Below are 25,902 nucleotides of genomic sequence, written 5' to 3'. Positions count from 1 at the left end.
CAATGCATCATTTAAAACTTTGGTTGTGAACCCCAGTCATTGAATCTAATAAACATTTCTTTTGCTTGAACTTCAAATCTTTAGATTCAGAACAGTTACCTATGCCTATTAGCATGCTATTACAGCTGATAATATTCCTATGGATTCTTGAGCACATTTTGTTGTCTTCTATCTGTATTTCGATATCCAAATATTTTTTTTTCTGTGCCCTGGTCTCATACGTAAATTTTAAATTATAATTATTGGTGTATACATACATATACACTCACACTTAAATTAATTTGTTTAACTACAAGATATTAGCAGACAACTAAGCCTGTTAGCCTTTCCAAAGAGATTCTAGGAACAATTACAACAGTACAAACCTTCTACCACTGGGATTTGTCAAAGTGATATTCTGCGGCAAAATCCGTACCTACTAAAGTAATCTGTGTGATTCCATGTAACAATACCTGCCTGCGGGCTTTAGGAATGTGTTTTAGCAAACCGTCCTTAAAATAGTGATGCCTTTAACACATGCTTTTCACAATAAGTAACTAAGGCCTCCTTATTAGCCTTACGTTTTCATAATAACCAGAGCAAACTTAGGTGATCCGACATAAAGCTTCCGAATTAACTAAGAAGGCATAAAGTCTTTACCTTTGTTCTGTTACCATAACCAACACAGGCCTACTGAGTTGCCCATAAGTTGGCAACCATCAGATGTGCAGTCATAAAATTACAAATATTTACATAATTACAGTTGGGAAACCAATCTTTCATCTCCAGGGATTGTCAAATTGGGTGATCAGCATCACACAACAAAACTCTCAACAGCCTGTAACACAATGTAAAAGCAATCCACCTTTAAAGACCTATTGGCTTTAACAAATTCTTTTTCAAATAAATAATCTAGTTCTACAGCCTTTAAAATACCTTTTTGATGCAAAACAGATTTTAAAAAACTATGACATTGGACATACCATTTTCCAGTGAACCAATGAGGACTATAGCCTTTATCACTTACTTGTCATCATACCCAACCCAGGCCTACTGGTTTTACCGTACGTTTTCTCTCAAGGCTATCAGGCGTCTAGTCATACAATTGTAAAAATATTCAAAATTACAGTTGGCGTTGGATGCACTCCCTCGGCGACAGCCAGGCCGGGACAGCGTGGAAGGGGTGGAAGGCGACCGGGATGGACAGAAGTGATACCTTCGGTGCTGGCCTGCTTCGATTCAGCCCTGGACAGTGACTCGCACCTTATTGCAGTAATGGGAGGGCGGCGGGGGGAAGATAGGGGCTCTTTCCTCCCTTGGGGTGCTTTTTGTAGATTTGTTTTTGGTAGGGCGACAGGCACACTGCAAGTTGGGGGGGCCTTGTAAGCTGACGCAGGGGTGCAGGGTTTCAGGTTGTTGGGGTTGTTGTTTGGGGTTGTTGTTTTTCTTGCAAGGCGTAGCAATGACTGTCAGAATTGTCCGATTGTGGTTCTCTTGGGGGGGGGGGGGGGGGGGGGAGGTCTCTTTGTGTTCAGGGATGGGGGATAGGGGCTTAAACGTACTCAGCTGGAATGTTAATGGCTTAGGGGATCGTATAAAACGGGGGATAGTCCTGCAATTTTTGAAACGGACCTTGCCAGATGTGGTCCTCTTGCAGGAGACCCACCTTATAGGGAATATGTGTTATGCACTTAACAGAAAGGGCTACAAATTCATTGCTCACTCGGGGTTTTCCTCGGGATCCAGGGGTGCGGGCATACTTGTCAGAGCTTCCCTACCATTTGAGGTAGACTCCACCATTGCTGATGATAGGGGGCGCTTTGTGGCCGTGTCGGGGAGGTGGGAGGGCAGAATGTTGGTTTTGGTTTCTGTTTATGTCCCTCCTGCCTTGCAGGCCTCCACGTTTGCCGATCTGGGCACGGCCTTGTTGGAACTCCCCGAAGGGATGCTAGTGGTGGGAGGGGACTTCAATGCGGTTGGTTCTGGAATGCTAGATAGGTACCCGCCCAGAGACACCGGGGGGGCTCAGAAGTGGCTTCCCGACTTTATTGATACTTTTGGCCTGGTGGATTGTTGGAGGCTGCGGCACCCCACTCAGCGACAATACACCTTCCACTCCGGGGCCCACGGGAGTCTCTCCCGGATTGATTATCTGCTCACTCTGGCGGCACACGCCTCTTTGGTAACTGAGGTTAGGCACATGGCACGGGGTATATCAGATCATTCACCGGTGTGGGCACGTCTGGACATAGGCCGGGTGGCGGGGGCAGGGTGGCTCCCGTTAACCCCTGGTACTTTCGGGACCCCAAGATGCGCAGTGCGTTGCTGAAGACAGTTGACCACTATTTTCGAGAAAACCAGGGCTCAGTTGACTCCGCGGTGTCCTTGTGGGAAGCTTCTAAGGCTGTACTGAGAGGAGAAGCCTTGTCCCTGGTAGTGGCCGCCAAGTGGCGGAGAGACGCCGAGGTGATACAAGTGGAGGACGAGATAGCGGCTTTAGAGTTGGCCTTGGAGGGGGATGTTGAGACGTCCACGCTGCACAATTTGAGCCTGAAGCAATTGGAGTATAGGGATCTGGTGACAAATGCCGCCAAGACCCTTCACAGGGAGCAGCAGGGGCGGTTGTATGATGTTGGTGATAAGGCCGGGAAATTGCTGGCATGGCTGGACAAAAAGGAGCGTGTTAATCGTGTGGTGCCGGAGTTGTTGACGGATGGGGGAGAGGTTGTCACTGATCCCGACGGTATAGTCCAGTGTTTCTCAGACTATTTTCGTACGGTATACGCCTCGGTCTCGGATAGACCGACTGAGGACTCGAGTGATCTTCTGCGTGACATCGCTCTGCCCTGCCTTTCCGCCATGGATAGGGAGGACCTCGATGGTGATATCACTGTAGACGAAGTGGCAGGTGCTATCCGTGCGTTGCGCTCCGGCAAAGCTTCGGGCCCAAATGGTCTGCCGATAGAGCTGTACAAGCTTTGTCCGGATAAGTTTGCTCCTCACTGGACCGCCATGTTCGTGGAGGCGCGGAGGAACGGGTTTCTACCGCTCGATCAACGGCTGGCGACGATCGTGGTAGTACATAAAGACGGAAAGCCCCGGGATAGGTGTGGTTCCTATCGGCCGATCTCGCTTCTTATCGCCGAGCCGAAAATCCTTGCCAAGATTCTCGCGAACCGCCTGGTCCGGGTACTTGGCGACTTGATCCACCCGGATCAGTCGGGCTTTATCCCGCACCGTAACACTGCACTAAACCTTAGACGCCTCCACGGAGTGATTGCCAGGACGGGTACGATACGAGAGCCGGCTATTGTGGCGTCCCTCGACGCCACGATGGCCTTTGACACGGTAGAGTGGGCATACTTGTGGGCGGTGCTTGCCAAATTCGGCTTCGGGCCTGGATTCGTGGGGTGGGTGAGGCTACTCTATGAGGGGCCTCTTGCAAGCGTCGTGGTGAACGGGCGGGCATCGGCACCTCTCGAGCTCGGGAGAGGCACCCGGCAGGGTTGCCCCCTGTCGCCGTTGCTGTTTGCCCTTGCTCTTGAGCCGTTGGCGGCGTGGATACGGTGGCATCCGGATATACGTGGGCTTCGCTGGTCGCCTGACCACGAAGACCGTATTTCACTCTACGCTGACGACATTCTGTTATATCTTGCCTCGCCTAAGAAATCTCTGATAGTGGTTTGTGACGTCTTGGCATCTTTCGGTAGAAACTCGGGCCTAGTCATTAATTGGGGGAAGTCACACTTGTATGTCCTGTGTGGGGATGTCCCGCCTGTTCCGCGTAACTGTTCGATTCAGATAGCCCAGCAGGGCTTTTTGTATTTGGGGATCTATATTTCCATCGACCCCATCTTGCGCTATGAGAAGAACTTGCTCCCTCCCTTGGCGCGCCTGCGGCGGGATGTGGCGGGCTGGCGGCGATTGCCGCTCTCCCTCCTTGGCCGCGCGGCACTGTTTAAAATGATGTCCCTTCCCCGTTTCCTCTATGCCCTGCAGAACACTCTTGACCTGGTCCCGGCCAGCTATTTCCGTGAGATCGAAAGCCACCAGCGCGCGCTCTTATGGGACGGGCGTCCGCGTATCGCAGTTGCTAAGTTGACGCTTCCGTGGTACCACGGTGGTATCGCGCTTCCAGACATTCGACGTTATTACTGGGCCACCCAGTTGAGCGCGATTAACCATGGTGTCTATGGTCCGGCGCTTAGCCCTGGCTTCGCCATGGACCGCTGGTTGCTCCGTGGGGGTAATTACCACAGAGCGTTGTATTCGAAATCGTCGGACCTCACCCTCACGGGGCCCACCAGAGTGGCCGTCCATGTGTGGAAGGTGGCGACGGACTCGCTGGGCTGGAGGGGTAAGCTTACCCTTGCCACCCCTCTGTTTGACTCCGAGATTCTGGGGAAGCTTTGGCGCACAAAAGGGTTCGAGAAATGGGATTTGATCGGCATATCCAGGGTTGGAGACCTTTTGGTTAAGGGTAGGATAAAGTTGTTCGAGGAGCTGCAGAAGGAATACGAGCTGGGGAGCACGGAGTTCTTCCGATATGCACAAGTGCGCCACGCCTTGCGGTCAGTCCTTGTGGAGGGGGAGAAGGTGCCCGAGTCCTCTCCGTTGGAGGATCGGATCCTGGATGGTCACATGCCGGAGAGCACGATTTCGCTCATTTATAAGAAGCTTATCAATGTTCGGGCGGATCTTCTCCTAGGGTTACGCGCCCAATGGATTAGGGACGGCCTTGAACTAGATGATGAGGATTGGCAGTCCGCAGTTTCTTCTCCCAAAGAGGTCGCTATCCCCGCGCGCCTGCGGCTGGTGCAGCTTAAAATACTCCATAGGGTCTACGTGACGGGGCCCAGGTTGGTCCACATGGGTTTCTCTGAGGAGGGCCTATGTAAGAGAGGCTGTGGTATGGTGGGTACCTTCCTCCATATTATTTGGGAATGCGGTGCGATTATGGAGTTCTGGAGGCGAGTCCACGAGGTGATGGGGGAGGTGACAGGAATTGTTATGCAGCCTGAGGTGCGATGTTGTCTCCTGAATGTCTGGAGTCCTACTGACCACAACGCGGCACAGACTCAGTGGGTGACCCTGGGGAACATGGTAGCCAAGCGCGATATCGCTCGGCTGTGGGGCTCCAATAGGCCGCCGACATTGACAGCGTGGATGGAAAACATGGACTGGAGTATGTTTAGGGAGAAGACAGTGTATTGTGCTCGGGGGCGCCCTCGGAAATGGCATGCTGTGTGGGGGCCATGGAACCAGTACAGAGGGGACATATGCCTGCCCCCCGACCTGGATCCGCCTGAGGAGCAACTTTCCCCTTAGTCTTTTTCCGGCTTTGACTTTCCCGCTGATATGTGATTGTCTCTAGAGTCTCTGCCTTTCCCTCCTTTCCCTTACTATAGATCTGTGCCTGTTGGACGTGATGGGGCTCTTCCCCCCTGATGGGAACCTCTATTGGTGTTTACAGTACCTTTCGCCTTGCTCGTGTTTAGGATTGTATTTATGTTTATGCAAAATAGAACCTTTGGCTCTCCTGTCAGTGATATGTGGACGCAAGCATGTGTTGAATCTCTAAAGCTGCCGTACCTCCGGGTTGTCGGCTGAATAGCTGTGTCACTGATCTAAAATAAAGGTTTTTCAAAAAAAAAAAAAAAAAATTACAGTTGGCAAAGCAAAATGCTATGTCTTATAAGAGAGCTTTACAAGAACTCCTACAGTGCCAATCTTCTTTCCTTATAGTTTACCATGAGTAGTCAACTGTCTTCATCATAACTTTTCATAACAAACAGATGAGCCCTATCGTCATCATCTTAATATTGCCACCATAAACCAACAAGGTGCTGCAATACTGAGCATTCGCTTTTACACAAGGCAAGAATAGCTAAATAAGCACTCTTTCAGTGGAAGCACACCAAATCTTTCCAATCGAATGATCTACTCAAGGTAATCAACCGGCGTAGAAGCCTAAGGCCTTCTCTCAGTAGTACTTCAGAAAAAAATTCTGATACAAAGTGTGACAACAGCTAAGCAGCAAATACAGACAAAAAGAGCTTGGAGAAGGCATGTTCGGTAGACGCTTGTGGTGTATACATGAAACAGTGTGGAAGTGGGAGGATTACTGTTCCATGGGGCTATGGGTCTCTCCACCTTCATCAGATGAGGCCAAAGCAAAGAAGGAAGCAAAGCTGCCCGACACCCTCAGCGATAACACAGCGGACTCCAAGTCACTACAGCGCCCTCATGAGCATATTTAAAATGGCGGGCACACTTTCGACAGTGCTTGTGTAAAAAAGCTCTTGATGAATCAATCTAATGCAGGCAATGGTCTAAAACCTAACTCAAGTGACCTGTAGTGGAGAGAGACCGGAGCATCCTTCAGAAAAGACTGGTAAATAAACTCAACCTGTACTGTGAGGCCTTCTAGTGGAAGTAGTTGGCAAAATCCACTGATGTATAAAACACGTCCATGAAATCTCAGCTCATGAAGTGTGCCTGGATATCAACAACCAAACCAGTATCTTATCATTTATATCTAAGAAGACGCACAGGGATTCATTTACTTATTAACAGCAATTGAGCTCGAGTGGAGGCTGTATTCACTTGGGGCTTTCTAGTGGCCAGCGATGACATTTAATTATTTTTATGTTTTTTAATTCTGGACAGATGGTGTTGCCCTGAGTGTAGTCCGTTCAAGTGTGGATGTCTTAGAATATCAAAAGACCTAAAACCCTGATGTGGCAGAGAGTGGCTTGTGTTGGCTCTCTGTGGAAATTTGCAACCACAGGTATGCAGCAGCTCCCAGCGCCAACAAAAGAGATTCAGGATCAGCACAAAGGGAGCACTCAATTCCGAAGGAGAATAGACTTTGTTGGCTACTTGGAAAGAGCCACATGAAAGTGTGTATTAAAATCTGTGGCTGTGAAAAGAGATTCGTGGCAATGAGAAACAAATAGTGGTATTGAAGAGGCAGATCAAGAAATGTAAACTAGGATTTGCATATTACAAGCAGGAGACCTCCAGAACCAACTCATCAGGCATCCTCGTGACAGCTGTCCCAAGAAACAGGAACGATATTCTACCCAAATGTAAAATGTGATTCTGCGACGCTACTGAACATACCAAACAAGCATGCAAAGGTGCACGCAAAGGTCCAGACGTGAGATTGCAGACCGGAGAGGGATTCCCCTAATTTTTTTGCTTTATAGTCTCGGCAGCTTTCTTCCTTTTTGGTTTCTCCCTTGTTATTTCATAAATAATTGCATACTAGGAGTATAAAGGTGCGGACCACTACCTCTTGGAGATGCAAAACCCAGTCATCCACATGGTCCAAGAGGGTCTAACTTGAGGCACAATAAGACTCTGTTTTGCAATGCTGATCGTTGCTTCACATATTTCTTCAGGTTCGAGAACTAAGTAGGCAATTAACTCAATCTACAATTAGTTATTGGAACAGGGTAGGTTGGGCCCAATGTAAGAAGGAAAGAAAGAAAGAGAACCCTAGACTGAATACCATGTATCCTCTAGAGAGTGAAATATTTATAATACTCTCACCCTCTAAATATTGAAGAGATCTAAAACAATACATAATTATCAAAAAGGTAAAAGTCCACTCATGGGTCTGACCTGCTAAGATAAAAACTCATAGTCATCTGTGGATATATATCAATCATAATCTTTTAGGGTAGACAGGTATGTAAGTCCTCAGTGATACTCAACCCCCCGGATGTTTGGTATCGAGCTGCAAAATATATCTTGTTTCAAGTTTGCGAAGCTTATATTCTCTATCGCCTCCTCGCCTACTTGCGATTACAGCATCAATGACATAAGATTTCAGGCCCTTATTGTCACTATGGTGGAATTCTTTGAAATGCCTGGCTACAGGATAAGTATTATCTTGGTTTGCTATTGCCCGAAGATGTTGTAAGATGAGTTTATGAACAGCATGTATTGTGCTTCCAACATATCTTAGTTGGCAAGGGCATTGAAGTACATAAATAGCAAACTCCGTTTTACAAGTAAGTACCTTGTTAATGAGATGTTCCTTATCACTGAAACCATCTTTAAATTATTTCATATTAACACCGTGGATACAAGACTTGCATGTCTTACATTTATAGATTCCACTGTTGGTCTGTAAACATGTCGTTTTTTCAATAATTTCTGGACTAGTGTTTACCAATCGATCCCTCAGAGGGGGCCCTGCTGTGATGGAGGCTCTCTGAGGAAGTGTAGGGCCAATAACAGGATCACTTAGAATTGTAGGCCAATCGCGATTAATGATTTTGTACAATTCTGTATGTTGTCTATTGTATCCTGTAATAATTCTGAATGAACTAGCTGACGAAGGCAACTGTTCTTGTGTTGTTGCTATAGTAGTTGTTTCAAGGTGGTCAGTGGATTTGTAAGTATCGAGAAGCTCTGGTCTGCTGACCTTCATAGATTTCACTACAGCGCTATCAATGACCCGTGTACTGTAACTTCTTTCTAAGAACCGAATCCTACTGGCTTGTTGGGCTAATTTCAGGTCTTGTTCACTGCTGCACACTCTCCTTAAACGGAGCATCTCTCCGTAAGGGATACTAGTTATCAAATGTGTAGGGTGCGCACTGCCCGCATGAAGGATGGTATTGCCTGCGGTGCTCTTTCTGAACAATCTAGTTTGGATCTTCTTGTTGCTAATGAACACCTCAGTATCCAAAAAAGTAATATTGGACTGGCTCATGGTTACTGTAAATTTGAGGTTGAATTCATTGATCATGGATATAAAATCCTCCGCCTGTTCTTTGCCACCCCTCCATACTACAAATAAGTCATCAATGTAACGATACCAGTCAATCACATTGGTTCTAAAGATGTTCTCATATTTGACCTTGAGGACCAGTTCCTCCCAAGCACCCATGTGTAAGCAGGCATAGCTTGGAGAGAAACTGGCCCCCATTGCCACACCTTGCAACTGGCGGTAGAGAAGATTATTGTACATAAAGATGTTATTGCGTAAACAGAATTCAAGCATTTGCAGTAACATTACATTGTGATCCTGGTATTGCTTTGATCTTTGAGTTAAATAATACTTGACTGCAGAAATACCATCAGTGTGCTCAATGCTTGTATATAGTGCGGTCACATCAAGCGCAATATATATATATATATATATATATATACATACACACATACAAACCAACACATATACAATCGAGAAATTCTTACTGGTAAGAAAGACGAGCTACTCCAGATAATAATTTTTAAGCAAGGTGTTGTTAATCAGGGAGCAAAAAGACGATATATTCCAAGCACGCAGAGCACTCTCGAGGATCTTTTGAAAGATGGTTTATTTTTGCAAATGCATTTCGGTATGTTACCTTCTCAGTGCTAAAACCATTAAAAAAAATCAGCTCAGCTTCCAGTTCTTTAATTCTATATTGCACTCCATTGGTGGGGCTATAACCAATCCGAAACGGTACATCCCATATTTGGCAAGGATAACAGATTGGCGGGCCTCAATGTCCCATAATGCACCATCATCACAGATAAATGTCTGTTATCCAAGTCTCAAAGTTTTAGGCTTTTTCATCATTTTGCCAATTAATGGGTCATCTCGAGTGTAAAGCCTGACTGATGTTTGGGAAGCTGTGCTTAATCCCCTCACTTCCCGCAGTTTACAATTGCACAGGTGCTCGTGGGTGTCCCTCACATGGTCGAGGCACCCCAGACTGATTAGTCAACGTCCTTTCAAGACATCAATCAGGTTTTACACTCGAGATGACACTTTAATTGGCAAAATTCCCGAGCCAGCAATAATATGGAGTCTCATCCACTGTGATCCCAAACGTCCTGCCTATCAATCCGGTCAGAATAAGTTCTCCTGTCCCATCATGACTCTTCTAGATTCCGCAGGTGTAAAATGAAGGTTGTCTTTCAATGGTGTAAATGGCGAGGGGAATAAAACAAACTCTTGCTTGACAGCCACCTTGTCACTTACTCCTAGAATAGCTCTAGTTACTGGGGAAGAAAACATGCCCCACCCATTCAAACCATGGTATTTTTCCGTATGTTACTACCTGCTATAACATGATCTATGTCACACTACTATTTCCCCAGATTCAGTCTGTCCAATTCCTCTAGGAATTGATGTTGAGTTGCCTGATCGCATCTAGTAAGATATGCAAGACCTAGTTCTTTCTTAATCTTGACTTTCTTCCTGCCCATTTAAAGTCCTCAGCGAGTCTTTGGAACTGTGGCAGTGAGTGCATAGGTATCATCGGCAGCAGTGCCTGAAACAAACATGATGTTGCTACGCACAACCATTTTTACTGTTGCTATTCTCCCAAACCAGGAGAGGCCACCCATTTCCTAGGCCTGTAGGTCCAGGTTTATGCTCCCAAGCAGCAGTCATAATTCATGGGAACTAGCTTAACAAGGAGCAATCTGTAAACCTAGATACCTAATCTGTTCAATAACCCACTGAAAGGGTAAGCTACCTTTCATTGTCTGGGTGTATTATGGGGCACGCTGAAACATTCAGTATCCCGGATTATATAAAGTTAACTTTAAAGCCTGCCTGATGCCCTGCCGTATTTGTCCAATTCCTCCATTGGCAATGGGGCGGGTAAGTAGGAGTGGATTCCTTGCATCACTAGAACATGGTTTGATTTAAAGCCAGCCTTGTACTTGCCACCATTAATTTAAACTCCCTTTATGTCCTTCTGTTGTCAAATCCATTCAGCCAAGGGGGTCCGTGGGAAGAGGGGACAACAGACGGGAGAAGAGACACCTATGACTCGATCCTCTACATATACTGAAGAGGTGTGGAAAGCATCAGTTAACCTTGACCATGGATGCAGGGATCTTGTAGCCAGCCATGACCCAGCTCTTAAACTGGGAACCTATTCCAATTAAAAATTCCCTATTCACTCATTTAAACCTCCTCTCCACATCCTACGATAGCAATAGATATCCTGGACCACATATTGCAGACACATTTAGATTGATCTAGATCCAGAGGACCTGGCAATGCAGGACCTAGTACGGCTGCGAAGACATTTGTGAACCTCTCTGCGTCCATGTTGAGCAAAGAAATGAGGATGCATGAGCCACACAATGTGGGATTATTGCCAGGTTTAGTTATAACCACTATTTTGAGCCTCTCTAATAAAGTCAGCCTCATCTGCTCAGTTTCTGCGCAAGGGATAAATACCTTCAAAAGAAAGGTGGCGAGGAATCTACAGGACGTTCTGTATAACATAGGATTAAACCCATCCGGGCCCGGTGCTTTACCCGACTGGAGTTCTGCTGTTGCTGAAAATCTCTTCTACTTGCATGGGTAAATTTAGCTCTGTGATTGGTCAGATAATAGTGTTTGGAGAGTTGGGGAGTGCAGATATTTTGTAACGCTGTCCCTGAGTAGATGTATGGCCTCATACAAGTTATTATAATACAGACTAAACCCCTGTGCAATGTCAGGGTCTTTTGATTTCAGTCCCAACTTTTATTCCAGTTACTCTGTCACCAGTGCAGCTCTTTTTACAGGCAAATAACCTACTCACTTGTTTTCCTTTAATATAGTAATTTTGTTCAGTCCATGAAAATGAAAATTCTGCCTTACCTACGTCTACTGCTTTTACTTGTGACTTAATCACTCTCACTTGCCTTCATAGAACTGGCCTCTTTGTGCCCCTCTCTAGTTCTTTCAGCCTCCTTTTCAGGCGCTCTCGAACCTCAATTCGAGTTCAAGTCTAGATGAAATTGATATAAGCACACTCCACAATACAGCCTTTAGGGCTTCCCAGAGTTTTCCTAATGGTCCTGATCATTTTCTTCCATATATGTGCAAATGGTTTGTTCGATGTATGCTATCACCGTGCCATCGCAAAGGAGATTCTTCTTGAATCCCGGTCTCCTATCGTTGAAGACTGGCTTAGTGATTGAAAAGGTCAAGATGATAGGGGCAAGATCTCATAGAGCAATGTGCCAGATCTCACAGTGTTCCACAAACAGTATCTGTGCATCACATATTAAAACGTAGTTTGATCTAGAATAGGATATGCAAGACCCATATAAGTAACCGTGATCAATGTCATCCTTGTGCTTCCGCTGCCTCTGCCATTTGACTCTTTTAGGGGCACTGGATGGTCCCAATGTTGTGCGAGGCTGGGCATGCCACTTTTTTAGATAGGGCCCTCCCTGTCACAACATCGTCCTCTTGCTGTTGCTTCACCCTGACCTTTGATGGTGTCTACTAGCCAGACACCCTTCGTGCATCACTATGTGTGCACCTATTTCCTTTATTGCTGGCCCTGGTTGTAAGGCCCACCGTTGAAACTTATTCTCTGGCTCTCCAGTTTTGCAGGAGTACAGCATGTATCAATAGCTCCTTCCCACAAGAGACTCAATCAATTCTGCCCCTGTATGGCTTAGGGAGGCAGAGCTCACCCACTTTTTTAAGGGGCTTGGAGGAGTTCTAGAGAAACATGGCTACTCCATTCCCTTACTAGGCCATGCTAGCATATAACTACTGTACATTTCTAAACAGTCTTCAGTAACACAAATACGTAACACTGATTAGTTCCCTACCAAGTTTTGGTAACATAAATTTTTCTTGGGCCATTCATCACGTATGTAGTTCTGCTTAGTAATCCTTTGTTTCAGTTTTGGTGAACATTTCCCCAAAAAATGCATTTTCCTGTTTTTTACGCAGAGTGAGGAGGACAATGAGAAATCGCTCTACTTTTCCATTCCTGTTGTAGTGTGGTCTTTTTTCTGCCACCCCTCCCCCCCCAAAAAAAATCCCAGTCTCGTAACACTAGATCTTTTTGCTTAGGTTATGTACTCATGAATTTATTACCACTATCAAATCATAGTAAACCAGCACAACAAAATACAATGCGATATAATCCTACAATCCTACAGACAATGTCATATCACAGAAAATCTTTCAACACTATATTCTTATTACCGAAATGTTCAAGCTTAAGGTATTAGCTAGTACTTGACAAAAGAAAGTGCCAAAATTATGTAAATATCACAGTCATGCAATTTTGAAAAATACTTTTCAGCCCTTTTAACCACAGGTTTGTGCAGACACACAGAAAAACAATATTTTCTTTCTTGTGTTATTAAGCTTTCAAAAAAGACCATAGACCCATCATAGAAAATAACATTACAAAAATATTTGACCAATAGTAACTAGGGTCCTAAGCTATAATGTTTAGGTGGCCTGAGTCCTATGATCTTTGCTAAAATGTCCATGAGCATAGCAACACTTGAACAGCACAGAGTAGCTCGTAAATGACATCTCCATTGTCAGGAGTTCTACTGTATCGGCTAAAGTGAGTGGGCCATGGCCACAAACGCAACAGAACTTACAAGAGTTGAGAGCGAATAAAAATAAGAGTTTCCACTTAGCATCCATCACCCAACAGGAGAAGATTGTGGTCCAAGCAGTTAAGGCAGCTGTACATTTTCTGGAACGAGAGCCGTGAAGCCAGGCCCCCTGTGTCTGGTAACACATTTAACCAAGATCACTGCGGATTCGTCTTGAATTACCACAGTTTTTATGGCACAGGTGGTGTTCTCACTCAGCTCCCAACCCTGATGAGGAAATTTAGCAAGTTGTGATTATGATCAGGCAACCAAAGAAAGAGCTGTTTCGGATATAAAGGCTTACTTAAGCTTAACACAAGACCTCCGGGGTTGAATCCTACCTTCTTCCCCACTGCCACACACACACACACACACACACACTGAAAGAATCTGTGATCCTCCCCTGAACAAACAGCTTATTTGATCAACCATGATCAGCCCACCAATAATAAAATCTGGGAAAATAAACAGTCCACATAGCACACAATGCTTGCATAATCTCCCTTTTCTGCACAATTTCAAGCCATGCAGTAAAATGCTTATTCTGCAAAACGCACTGTATGAATCACCGCATGCCACAACGTTGCTGGCTTTTTTCCTCCCTTACACAATACACTTTAAGCAAACAATGCACTTCTACCATGAAGGCGAAGAGCCTGTTAGAGCCAAGCCTATGAATGCCCTTTTGTAAACTGTGCCAGCAGTGCAAGTGATTCCGATTGTTGTTGCTCATCGGAGATCAAGTTGATACATACCCTAGGAGGAACACCGAGATACCGCTTCATACCTGATATCACAAATCAGTCTGTCCGGAACATAACAAGTAAGTGCGGTGATGCGAACCTCTGAGAATGAAAACACTGGGATATGACGCCATCCGACTATCAAAAGAGGTCAACAATCTGTGTGATTTCAGGTCATGTTTATGTAGCACCACATTCCTGGACTGTGCATACTGGGACAGTGTGTAGAGGACATAGGACCATGTGTACGCGTAAGGCACCAAAGGACAAACCCCCTTCGATACACCAGGCTCATGGTATGCTCTTGGGGGGTCTATTTCTAAGTTTAATTAAACCAATGCAACACCAATGAAAGATTTAATGCAAACTGGTTCATTGCTTTTTACTTCCAACTGGAGGTCCCTCTCACTTAATTAATCAGCATGCAATCACCGCAAGGGTTTGGCCACCTGATTGTCCGTCACAACAGTGGGCCGGTCACCAATGGGTTTCACGGAATCCAACGTCATTGGAAAGAACGCTCAAGGAGTAATGTAGATGACCAAAGATGTATACTGCAACAATCAAGTCCATAAGTAACTATGTATTACGGCTCATTTAGAACTCCTACAGGGATTGGTTGGCTTCAATGAGAGCAAATTAACAGAAATATTTTCTAAACCTGATGCCAGGGACATCCTGCCAGAATAGGAAAAGGTTTTTTTTTCTTTCTTTAAATCGCAGTAAAGCAAATGGTCTCCTTTCAAACTTTTTAGAAATGTAGTCAACAGTGCCAATGGACTACTGCTTCCTGGGGCCTGCCAGTTAAAACAACACTTTGCTCTTTCCCTGGCAAAACTCTGTTATACGCGTCTCTGTAGGGTTTTTGAGGAAGGGAGTAAAAACAGCGCGAGCACTCCTGTTATGAAAAACAGAAACAATCGCCAGAGTTACATCAACCGGAGGACAGAGTGAGACGCCCAGCTCCCACTTCATTTTGACCAGAGCAGCTCGGCCCCGCCGGGAGAGGAGGCGAGAGCCGGCTGCCCACATGAGGAAGAGATTCAGGCCGGGACCATGCTCGCACGTAGCTGGTTCCTGGCTGCCACATCTCTACTTCACAACTGCGACGAGCTGCGAGACAGTCCGCAGAGTCGGAGGCACCGCGCTGTAGACTCCCTCTAATTAAAACGTTCTGACCAGAAGCGGCCTAATTATCCGCCGCCTTTAATTATTTCCCGCCATGGCTGCTCATTACAGAGGAGCTGCTGGTGCCAGACCCACACTTCAATTCAAACATGCTGGGTCGTTCCAAACAACAACAAAGCGCGTCTATGTGCTGCTGGGAGGTGTTGTAGCGCCGCGCATGTGCCACTGTTCCGCTCCAAGCGCAGCCCCGTGGATGCGGCAACTTCTAAGGGGGGGGGGGGGGTCAAGAAAAGGCACGTACTGACATACAGCACCATCTTTTCAGCCACCAGAGACTGACGAACATGCACACACGGTTGTGCCCGCTCACCCATTAACGTGTCACTGCCTGCGGCGTCCCTCCTAGCTCCGGTAACACACTCAGCAGCGGCTTTGAAACGCTGCCCAGCGCCGCTGTCCCGGGGCGGCACATCAGGTGCGGAAGAGATGTAGCCAGGCAGGGGCTGCTGGGGTTCCCTGCACGGCCAGAGACGCCCGCTGCCCTTAATCCGAAAATGAGCCCATGAAGAAAAAAAAAAAAAGACACTTGCGCTTTCTTAGAAACCAGCTCCGTCCCTTCCGAGGAGCAGTGCAAAGCCAGACGCGGAAGGAAATTCAACTATCCGTCTTCTTCGACCTTCAGCTGTGCTTTTTTTTCAAAAGTACATGAAGCGGTTAAGAAGGGGCTTGTCGAAAACACAGAACACATTTTTTTACGCCGGGCTCTCGGAAAGACTCAGCTGGACTGGAACTGTGCAAACCTTCCTTATTAGGCATAGACGAAAGAATGCTGGAAGGGTCGAGAGCGAGCCTCGCAGCGTGGAGGAGCATCGATGTCTCCTCGTCCCTTCAGCATAAACCGAAGCTCTTCCTCGCAATCAACTCGCAGACCGAGGGTCACTGGTCACCTCGTGGACACAGGCAGCTGAAAACGGAGGGCGTCGTCTCCACACAATCGCGTTCGCACTGTTTTGCAATTTGCAGTGTAAAACGCCCCTCGTAAAACATAAATCCCGCCCTTTCATTGGAGCCCCCTTTCAGAGAAATACAATAATGCCGGGAGAAACGAAAATATCACCATTAAATCTGTCGCTCTGTGCTTACGCACTTCTTTCTAGTGACAGATTAGTGGGGCAGGCAGGTTCATAGTAACACTCGCCTTGCCTAAAGAACGCTCCATAGTATTTTGGCACATGTTTAACAGGATAAACAACACACCAGCCACATGTTTTCTACCACATAATAGTTGTGACCATTCAACCTACTGGGAAACATTAATATGTAGGACATGCACCCCACACTCCTGTGAACAGGTAAGTCATGGTTTGGTATACCTAGAAGCAGTGCCAGTGGAATTATGCGATTCTGCGCACATTGCGTTTTCTGCAAAGCTATGGGTGTCATGCATTTGCAAACAAGGAGATGGACGAAGCACTGAAACTTTTTAGACACTCACCCCCCCCCCCTCTAGTCACAGATCTGGGTTGAATCCATCATCGTTCTTTAGCTTACTTCGCCATCCCAGGTAAGATCCATCCATATGCAAATCAGTCTTGACCCTGTTCCTCATGGGAACAGTCCAGCCCCAACTACCAAGCCAGGTCTTCCCTGGATCACAAACTAGCATCTTGGTTCCGGTTTCGGAGTAACACCACTCATCAGCCAAGCTAGCTTGAATCCAGTGACAGTGAGCAAGGGACCAACATCTGGGCATCCCCTGCCAACTTAGGGACAACAAAGCAAACACACGAAGATGATGGACGGAGCGCTGAAACTTTTCAGGCACTCGCCCCCAGTCACAGATCTGGGTTGAACCCATCATCGTTCTTTAGCTCACTTTGCCACCCCAGTTCAGACCGAACCATATGCAAATCAGTCTTGACCCTGTGCCTCATGGGAACAGTCCAGCCGGGCCTGCCAAGCCAGGTCTTCGCAGGATTTGAATCAAGCATCCTGTGACCGGTTTCGGGGTATTACCCCCTATGAGTCAGGCTAGCTTGAATTCAGTGGCAAAGTGAGCAAAGGGCCCACGTCTGGGAATACCCTGCCACATAATCCACCATCTGCAGTATAATTTGCAGATTTCAACTAAACGATGTTTTAGCTCAAACAAACCAAGACTTACCAAAAATGTTGCTCACATGTTGCTACGGCGCAATGGATAGCTCTTCACCTTTCATTTGCTTATTGCTGTATTTGGTGTTAAAACGGTGCCAATGAGGGAAACCTTTGCCCAGACAGTGTTAACATATAAAAATGAAAACATTATGAAGGAATCCTATCAGAAAATGAAATGTACACCATTACTCACCTAAATTAGATCTTTTCTTGCAGCGTAAATTAAGTAAATCCATCTGCATAATTAATTCATCCATTATCACATAGTTCCAATGGCCCTGCCAATATGTCATTGAGTTCACAGGTGAACTATACAAACATTCACACCTGTATATGGTTTAGAAGCTATAACTACTGCACATCACACTATACATTGCTTTTTGGCTCTTGGTAACATTGTCCAGGTATTCGGAAATTGACGTGTTTGTCAAATTTACTTCTCAGCACGCCGACTGTCACTAAGTCAGCAGAGCCTGTAGTGTAGCTCTGTGTGACAGGCTGCGACTGGTGTGATGGTGCCGTCAGCCTGGCTAGGCAGGTAGCGGGCGGCGTGCTGGACCAGGGCGGACCGCTCATTCAGCAAAGGATTTTTATTGATGAGCTGATTTCTTTTTGAAACAATGCAGCTTGTGACCTATGATGTGACTCTTCTTAGTCTTTATCGCTGCTCAAATGGGTGTCATTTCTGATATTTATATGTTTCCTTCATCTTCATTGCTTGATTTTCCTCACAAAAAAAGCGTCACTAATAGCAGTTGAAATGTCACTCACAATTACACTGAAACTAGAAAAATGTAATACACAAGCAATCGGGAACCTTGACAGCTATGGTGGGGGTTCATGGAAGAGAATTCTTTCTTGAATCTTTGTAAAAAAAACTATGTTTTTAAATTTATTTTAATAGATATCACTCAATGTAAACTAAAACACGTTCATATGTTAAGGAAATAGACATTATTTACATTCCTTTACAATTTTTTTTATGGTTCCACTCTTATTTAGGCTCGTAGGCCCTAGCGAGACCTATAGCTTGGCTCTTGCTATGAATTTGCTGTTTTTTTCAAGGTTTGTATATCCCTCTTCTGGTGGCCAACTAACACACATTTCACACTTTTTTTTATTGGCCAGTGGCTTTCAAAATAAAACTACTTTACGGATTGGTTGTAGTTGGATTATTGTTATTAGCACAACCTTATTTTTGCGAGAGAAGGCACATTTTTATTTCTGAATGTAATATTGCCTCAAATATTAAATTTGAAATCTGAATTATCATTCTTTTCTCTAGTTTCTTATAAGCAATTCTTGTTGTGACCCTAGCCTCAGTGGTTTCCCAAGTAGTTTTTAGCAAGACATCTCATGCATGTATGCTTCCAGCTGTGAGCAGTTGGTTTATTGGTCAAGGTCAAAGCTAAGGCTGGCGGTAATTGAATTATGGTCCGCGGTGATTGCATTACTGACCGCAATCTCTGTCTAAAAGTGATGAAACGTAACACTCGAGACAATATCGACTATGAGCGCGTCTTAAAATGGGTTAAACCCATTATCAACTTGTAGAAGGGAGGCATCGCATATGCAAGATCGCTCATTGCTTCAGTAACGAGTTAGGGGAGTTATATCCTATGATGCTTTGAACTTCCCCGTACAAGCATTTATGCCACAGCAATGAAAATAAATGTGGCTCATAAATAGGTTAGAGAAACTATAAATTAACACATCTTCACTCACTTATTATCTCAGTGCAGCTAAAACTGAGTAAAGAGTTTGCAGCATCACAGATTGCAAATTTAGAGTGATTTTATTTTCCTGCAAAAATGTGCTCTCGTATTTTGAGTAAGTATGTTTGATTTATAAAAAAAAACAAAAAAAAAAAAAAAACACACAGGACCAAATGCCATAGCATAAATCATACCTGCAGAGTGTAATATGCTATCTGGTTATTTCTTAGAATTGAATTGCTGCAGGAGGGGAATGTCATTGTGATCCCTCCCCCATAAACATTTTAAATATATATATATATATATATATATATATATACACACACATATATATATATATATATATAAGTCATAAACAGACTGTAAGGAAGTAGGGCACGTGATCCCTCTTCCCAAGCCTTAAGTAGCAGCGAGGACTCCATCCCCCAGGGCTGATGGACATAACAGAGGGGAGCTACCCGGCTTCCTCCCAAGCCTTTTGTAGCCCAAGGATCCCATCCACTGGGGCCAAATTCTTAAAGGGAGGGGGCCTGTGGCCCTCTCTCCTGGGGCAAAAAGCAATCAAATTGGGGAGGGAAACCTTGCAGCCCTCCTCCCCGAGACTTATCAGGACCCGGAGACTCCATTCCCTTGGGCCGCATTGCATAAAAAAGTAGAGGGTGCCCTTCAGAGCCTTATCACGCCCCTGGGACCCCATCCCTGGTGCCAAAACCAATAAAAGAGGGGAGTCATGTGGCCCCCAGAAGCCTTCAAAGAGCCCACTGCTATATTCCCCTCACACACATTAGAAGGCCCCACGGACCCCACCCCCAAGGGCCAAATGCAATTAAATATTGGGGGCGGGGGGGGGGGGGTGAGTATGTCTCTTCCTCCCTCAGCCTATTATGGCCTGGGGACCCCATTCTCTGGGGCCGTGTTATAAAAAGAAGGAGGGGTTCACACTAAGCTTATTTTGATCCCAGGGACCCCATCCCGAAGGGCCTGCTTTAATTATAGGTGAGTGCCCTGGTGCCCACCCGGGGCACCAACCAACAAACACGTTGGGGGCTGCAGAGGGAGCGGCAGCGCCCCCATGATCCCCAGCCGCCTCTCAGTATGGTGCGGGAGCCAGCTTAGCTCCTGCCAGGAGGGAGCAACAGTTTTTGTATCCTCCCTCCAGGCAGTAACAATGTGTGTTCTTTATCCTTGCCCAATAGAGTGCGCGCAAGGAAATGGAATACAAGTCTGTTCTAGCTGGTGGAAGCATGTTTAAATCTCCTGCCAGCGGGGAGCAGACTTCCATGTTTGCTCCCCTTTTGCAGGTAGTTGCGGCTCCTCTGTTAAGGCGGAGGAGCGTCGCCCCACTGATCTCTGAGCAGTACGAAAAGAAAAAAGAAAACGATAATAACACAAAGTTATTATCATTTTATTTTTCAGTAGATCCAGTCTGGGGCGGGGCAGGCTAGGCTGTCTGACTGAGCAGGGAGGAGTGGTAGGCACCATAAGTGTGCATGTCGGTTTGGCTGGCCGTCTTAGGATGGCAAAACTGACATGCGCACTTAGCATTTCTTCACTCAGCTGTGTAGCACAGCCGGATGGAGAACAGTCCCAGGCTTTCAGGCACTGCCTGAGAGGCAAACCAGGCTGCTCAGACCAATCGTGACGCTGCTGTCATGCTGGTAATACTATTACACAAAGGTTACAGGGACATTATAGTTAGGCTCACATTTCAATCGTACAAAACTAGAGAAATTCAGCAGTTATAGTTAGCTGTGCTTACTATAACTTGTGCCCCTGCAATGCATTGTTTATTACCTCATATATTACATCAGTCATGATTCCATTGACTGCGGTATATTGTTCCTGCCCCAGCGCGACACCTCAACCCGCCTCCACAACCCCCTTCCAAAACACTGCTTGCCCACCCCCACAACCCATCCCAGGTCACCGCTGGCCCATCCCAAATCACCCTGTCGCTGCTTGTTTCAATGAACTTCGAGCACCCTCTCAGGTTCTTAATGTCGAGAGAAAGTAAGTGGCGTCTGGCTCAAGGGCATCTCCTTCACCGAAGGATTATCAATCCTTGCTGGATTTGAAGGCTTAAACATCCCATGTTGTGTGCCGTTACTAAGTCTGTCTTGCACACCGCACGCCTCAACCCTTCAATTCATCACACTCCAGGGTGAGCAGCGTTGTGTTTATGTCTTAATTTTATGAAAACATTGAATGCTGTCCTGGTGAAGCAGATGGGAGGAGGCTCGGGGCAGCGGGCAACTGTTTTGTGGCTGCCGCAATTTCCCTATAGGAGGACTCTGGCGCTCACAGCTGCACAGCAATAAACACGGCACATTCTATCAGAGCGGCATCGGAAGTTGTGTTTGTGTATTTGTTCTTTCTGCCTGTGGGTGTGTGCACATGTGCGAGCATGTCTGTGTCTACTTACATGTGCTAATGGCCATCTGTGGTTCTCTGAGTGGTGCGTGTCTCTATGGTGTGCATGCATGTGTGCATCAGTGTGTTTATTTGTTCTGTGTACCTCTATCATTTCAACTATAGATCTGCAAAACGGTCATGTCTGAAAATGACATACATGTAATGCTGTGCATCACCCTATGAACCAAAAGTCCAGACTTTTTAGATGTACTGACCTTTAAGTGGCCCCAACCTGACACAGACTTACTTTTGTCAGTCCACAAAGAGGTGTCCTAAATTTGGCTTTCAATTGGTGTTATCCTGGTCAAATTGTTTACATTTCGTTTCTTTCAGTTTCCATGCTAGCCAAAGCTGTCAGAACTTAACCAGAGTTTTAAACATAGTCTTAAGTGCCACAGAGTCTCAGTCAAAATGAAAAGTGGCAATCGGAGTGATTGAAACACGCACCTGTGAAATGCCAAGAGTATACATTTTTTTATTACATATGTTAAGGTGACAAAGAGGGTTTCCTTTTATTTTTCTGGCATGGGAGGCTTCCTTGGAGTACAACCAGAGACCCTCTCTCTTGGGGGGGTTGTTGTCCCTTGCAGATCTGCATTTTTCCTTCTCTCTGCCCTGCCACGTTGAATGAGGCAGGACAGCGTGCCCCAGGGCATGCAAGCAACCTTTCCTGTTTATGGCTGCCATTTCCTCCTACAGGCCTTATCAAAAACAATCTACAGCAGGCTTCAAGTGCTGCTGGCTACCCAGGAAAAGAATGAGATAAGTAACTGAAGGGAAAATAAGCTTTAAAGCCAGCGCTGCCTTATTTCAGTATATGCAGACTGGTCCCACAGAGACGTTCGTAAACTATCTGCGCAGCCGAATATTCTAGCGGGTTCAGTCACAACCAGCACAAGGGAGGGCACTGTCGGGTTTCCAGACGCTTGTTCCAGTTGTGTTACCTCAGAGGTTTTTTGTGAGAGGGGCATCCTAAGTGACAGCAGTACCACCTGTTACAGCGCCAACAACCCCCGGGTGAACATGCGCTGTTTAATAGACAGTATGCTATGTATAGAGGCTTTGGGTTACGTTAAGTGCCACCGCACCAACCCAGGGTGCCCATTTCCTGCCAGCGAGATACTTACTGCCGCATGCGCCCTCTCCAGGGGCGTAGCTTCAGGGGGGTGTTTGGGGTGTTGCACTCCCCTTATAAATGTATTTTCTGGTAAACAGTTGGGTACAGGTGTTTTCAATCGGGTATGGTGAGGTGTGTCTCGGATTTCAGAAGGAATTTTTACATAAATACAGACAAACGCGCACGCATTCTCCTTCTCTGCTTTGAAAGTCTTCAAAAATGTTGGTTAGTTATCATCATCATCATAAGTCTTTATTCGAATTAAAAATAATTCATACAAGACACAGCAAAATCACTAATATAAAAAAATCACAATCACTAATTTCCATAAAAACATTCCAATAAATAGATAAAAAATTTTAGTAAGAAAAGATTAAACATTGAAGCAGACAAATGATGTGCAATACACGTGGGTTATAAAAAGAATAATTATAGCGGGAATGACAGCAATATATTAGAAAGCTTTAAACCTGCCCAGATACATTCTCTATGCAACGAAGGGTTTTTAATCTAAGTGACCATGCCCACCCCAAGTATTTGGCTAAGCCTATTGAGTGAACTGGTAAGGTGCTCGTGTGTAGAATTCTAATAGCTACAACAGAGCTCCTAGTACCCAACAATTTGCATAGAGGGGAGAGCCAGTGACGTCTGGGAGTGGCGTATACAGGGCACACAAACAGGAAATGGCCAGTGGTTTCTTTTTTGGCTCCACAAGCAGGGCAGGTACATGTGCTTCCACCAAACCACCCACAAGTTAAGGCCCTTAGTGGGAGGGAACCTGCTCTAAGTTGAAAATAGAGTTTCCTGTCCTTTGGTGATGTTATCAAATCCCAAAAAGGTTCCAAAAAAGGTATAGCCTTTGCCTCTAGGAAACGGCTAGTCATCGTGGGGGAAGTGGAAGCTGCCCACACCCTGTGATACCTTATCCCAATAAAGTTTTTTCAAAAGCTTTTTTACAGGAAAATCAGCGGCAGCTGGATCATTCCATAAGTTTTCCAGCCCCAAAGCTTTTAAGGATTCTCGAAGGTTCCTTAACCACTTGATTTTGTGAAACTTATCAGCCTGAATTACGTCCATGATACCCACTGCGCAAGATCGAAGCTCCGGGGTGGTCCATATTCTCCTCCAGTATAAAACTGCACGGAGAATGGCCAAGTCTTTGATGGCCTTCCTGCCTAGGTCATAACGCAGTGGGACCATTGGCGTGCTTTGTGGCAAGCCTATAATGGAGCGAAAAAATTTATTTTCAACTGCAGTGAGGGATGTTAATGTATCAAAGCCCCAGAGCTCAGCTCCATACAGGACTGAGTTTAGGGCCTTTGCCTCATAGACTTGTAACACTGGTTTAACAGGTTTGGTAAGGGATTTTTTAAACTCTTTAACCAGCGTTCCCGAAATCTGGGTAAGTTTCAATGTTGACATTTCTAGATGCCTATTCCACCGATTGTTGTGGGACATTTGAATGCCTAGATATGTAAAGTTAGTTACCTCCTCGAGAATTTGGCCGTTCATCATAAGCTTACCGACTCTATAACTTGTATGTGGGTTAAAGGTCATAAGCTTTGTCTTTGCCACATTGACCTCCAATCCGTGGTCTTTACAAAAATTTTCGAAAATTGACAGTGCCCTCTGCATGCCGCTCGGGGTTTTAGACACTATAAGAGTGTCGTCGGCAAACATTAATATTGGTGTGGGTGCACCTGCCAATTTTGGAGCATCAGTGTTGGCCTGGAGCATATGGTCCACTATTCCATTAATATACAAGGAAAAAAGTGTTGGGGCCATTGCACATCCTTGACGCACACCCCGCTCAACGGGGAACTCGGTGGTTGATTCCCCCAGACCGCCCCATTGTATTTTTGCAAAATTGGACCCGTGCAATCTTCTTATTAGAGTCAAAAGTTCCAGGGACAGACCCAGCTTTTCTAGAACCCTCCAAAGCTGTTCACGGGGGACAAGGTCAAAGGCAGCTCTTAAGTCCACAAAAGTGACATAGAGACTACCTTTGCCCAGTTCGACAACCTTCCATAGCAATTGCTTAAAGCGAAACACCTGGTCAATGGTGCTGATGGATTTGCGGAAGCCCGCCTGGAGGCTAGAGAGAATCTCATTTGCTTCAATCCAAATAAGTACCTCATTCAGAACCATCCTCCCGATGACTTTTTGGATTGTGTCAATTAGGCTGATGGGTCTGTAATTCCCAGGGAGGCTTTTATCGCCCTTTTTGTAGATTGGAATTATGACGGCGCCCCCCCAAGATTTAGGTACTGGAGCGCCTTCAGCCACGGCGTTCGCTATAAGGGTGATATACTTGCTCCATGGAGCTTTATTCTCTAGAAAGAGATCAGAAGGAACACCGTCCAATCTAGGGGCCCGTCCTGCAGCAACGCAGGACAGTGCAGCTAGAGCATCTTTGGGGGTAAAAGGCCCGGACGAATAGAAAACATAAGGCATTATGCTCTGAATTGTGTAGTGGGGGTCTCGCGCATATTGGGGTTTAAAATAGCCCAACCAATCCTCTTGTGAGACATGATTTGAAGGGTTTTCCGATAAACCTCCTCTACCCCACTTCAGTACGTTCCAAAACAGTCTAGCATCCCGGGAATGGCTGGCCTCCTTCAGGTCCTGCCAAAACAATTCGTCCCATTTTATTTTGGCTTGGGCGATGCTTTTCCTATAGGCAGATCTTGCTGATTGAATAAGTGGTGTATTCCCACTGGATAGGGCTTTAGCCAAGGTGCGTCTTGCACTTTTGCATTGTTTGTCGTACCACCTTGGTTGCTTGAGCGATGGCTTGGTACCCTGTCTTATTTGCTTGAAAAAAAAGGGACGTAATCCCTCAAAAAAAGACTCATGTAATCTGGTTACTTGCACATCTTGATCTCGGTTTTGCAAAATATCCTCAAGATTTGCATTAATTGCAGAGAGATTAGTATTGATGTGGGCTATTACTGAGTCATTGGACTTTACTGATGCCCATTTTAACCTTCGCAGGTCATTGGTTGGCACACATGCTGGGGGGGCCAAGATTGGTTCCTTTAACAATGAACAGGATTTGCCCCACCAACTGTGAGAAACGCAAATGGGGTTGTGATCGCTCTCCAGTCTTCGCACCACCTCCATGTCAATGGGAAGGGACCACAACCTCAAACAACACAGGACATAATCGATCCTACTAGCTGAACGGCCGTTGTCAAAGGTGGATGCTCCCAACTTGTCCCCTTTAACTCTTCCATTCAATGCCCGAAGACCGATTTCTAGGCAAAGGGCGTTGACCTGTGTTGCT

The 25,902-nt window shown here is 45.8% G+C and overlaps 1 protein-coding gene across 2 annotated transcripts in view; it reads right to left on the bottom strand.

The window, feature by feature from the left end:
* The window catches only part of ARHGAP6 (Rho GTPase activating protein 6), a 1,083,331-nt gene that overhangs the window by 666,565 nt on the left and 390,864 nt on the right, over positions 1 to 25,902 (bottom strand). The window contains exon 1 of one of the 2 annotated variants that reach the window (XM_085622293.1): positions 15,586 to 16,105. The exons of the other annotated variant lie outside the window; for it this stretch is intronic. The gene's annotated coding sequence lies outside the window, so the exon portion shown is untranslated. Of the gene's footprint in view, positions 1 to 15,585; positions 16,106 to 25,902 lie in introns of those variants that run through there. 2 annotated transcript variants of the gene reach the window in all.

Source organism: Triturus cristatus, chromosome 8, assembly GCF_964204655.1.
Source record: "Triturus cristatus chromosome 8, aTriCri1.1, whole genome shotgun sequence".
Taxonomy (NCBI): domain Eukaryota; kingdom Metazoa; phylum Chordata; class Amphibia; order Caudata; family Salamandridae; genus Triturus; species Triturus cristatus.
Note: the sequence above shows the minus strand (reverse complement) of the source record. Positions and strands in the feature narration are given on the sequence as shown.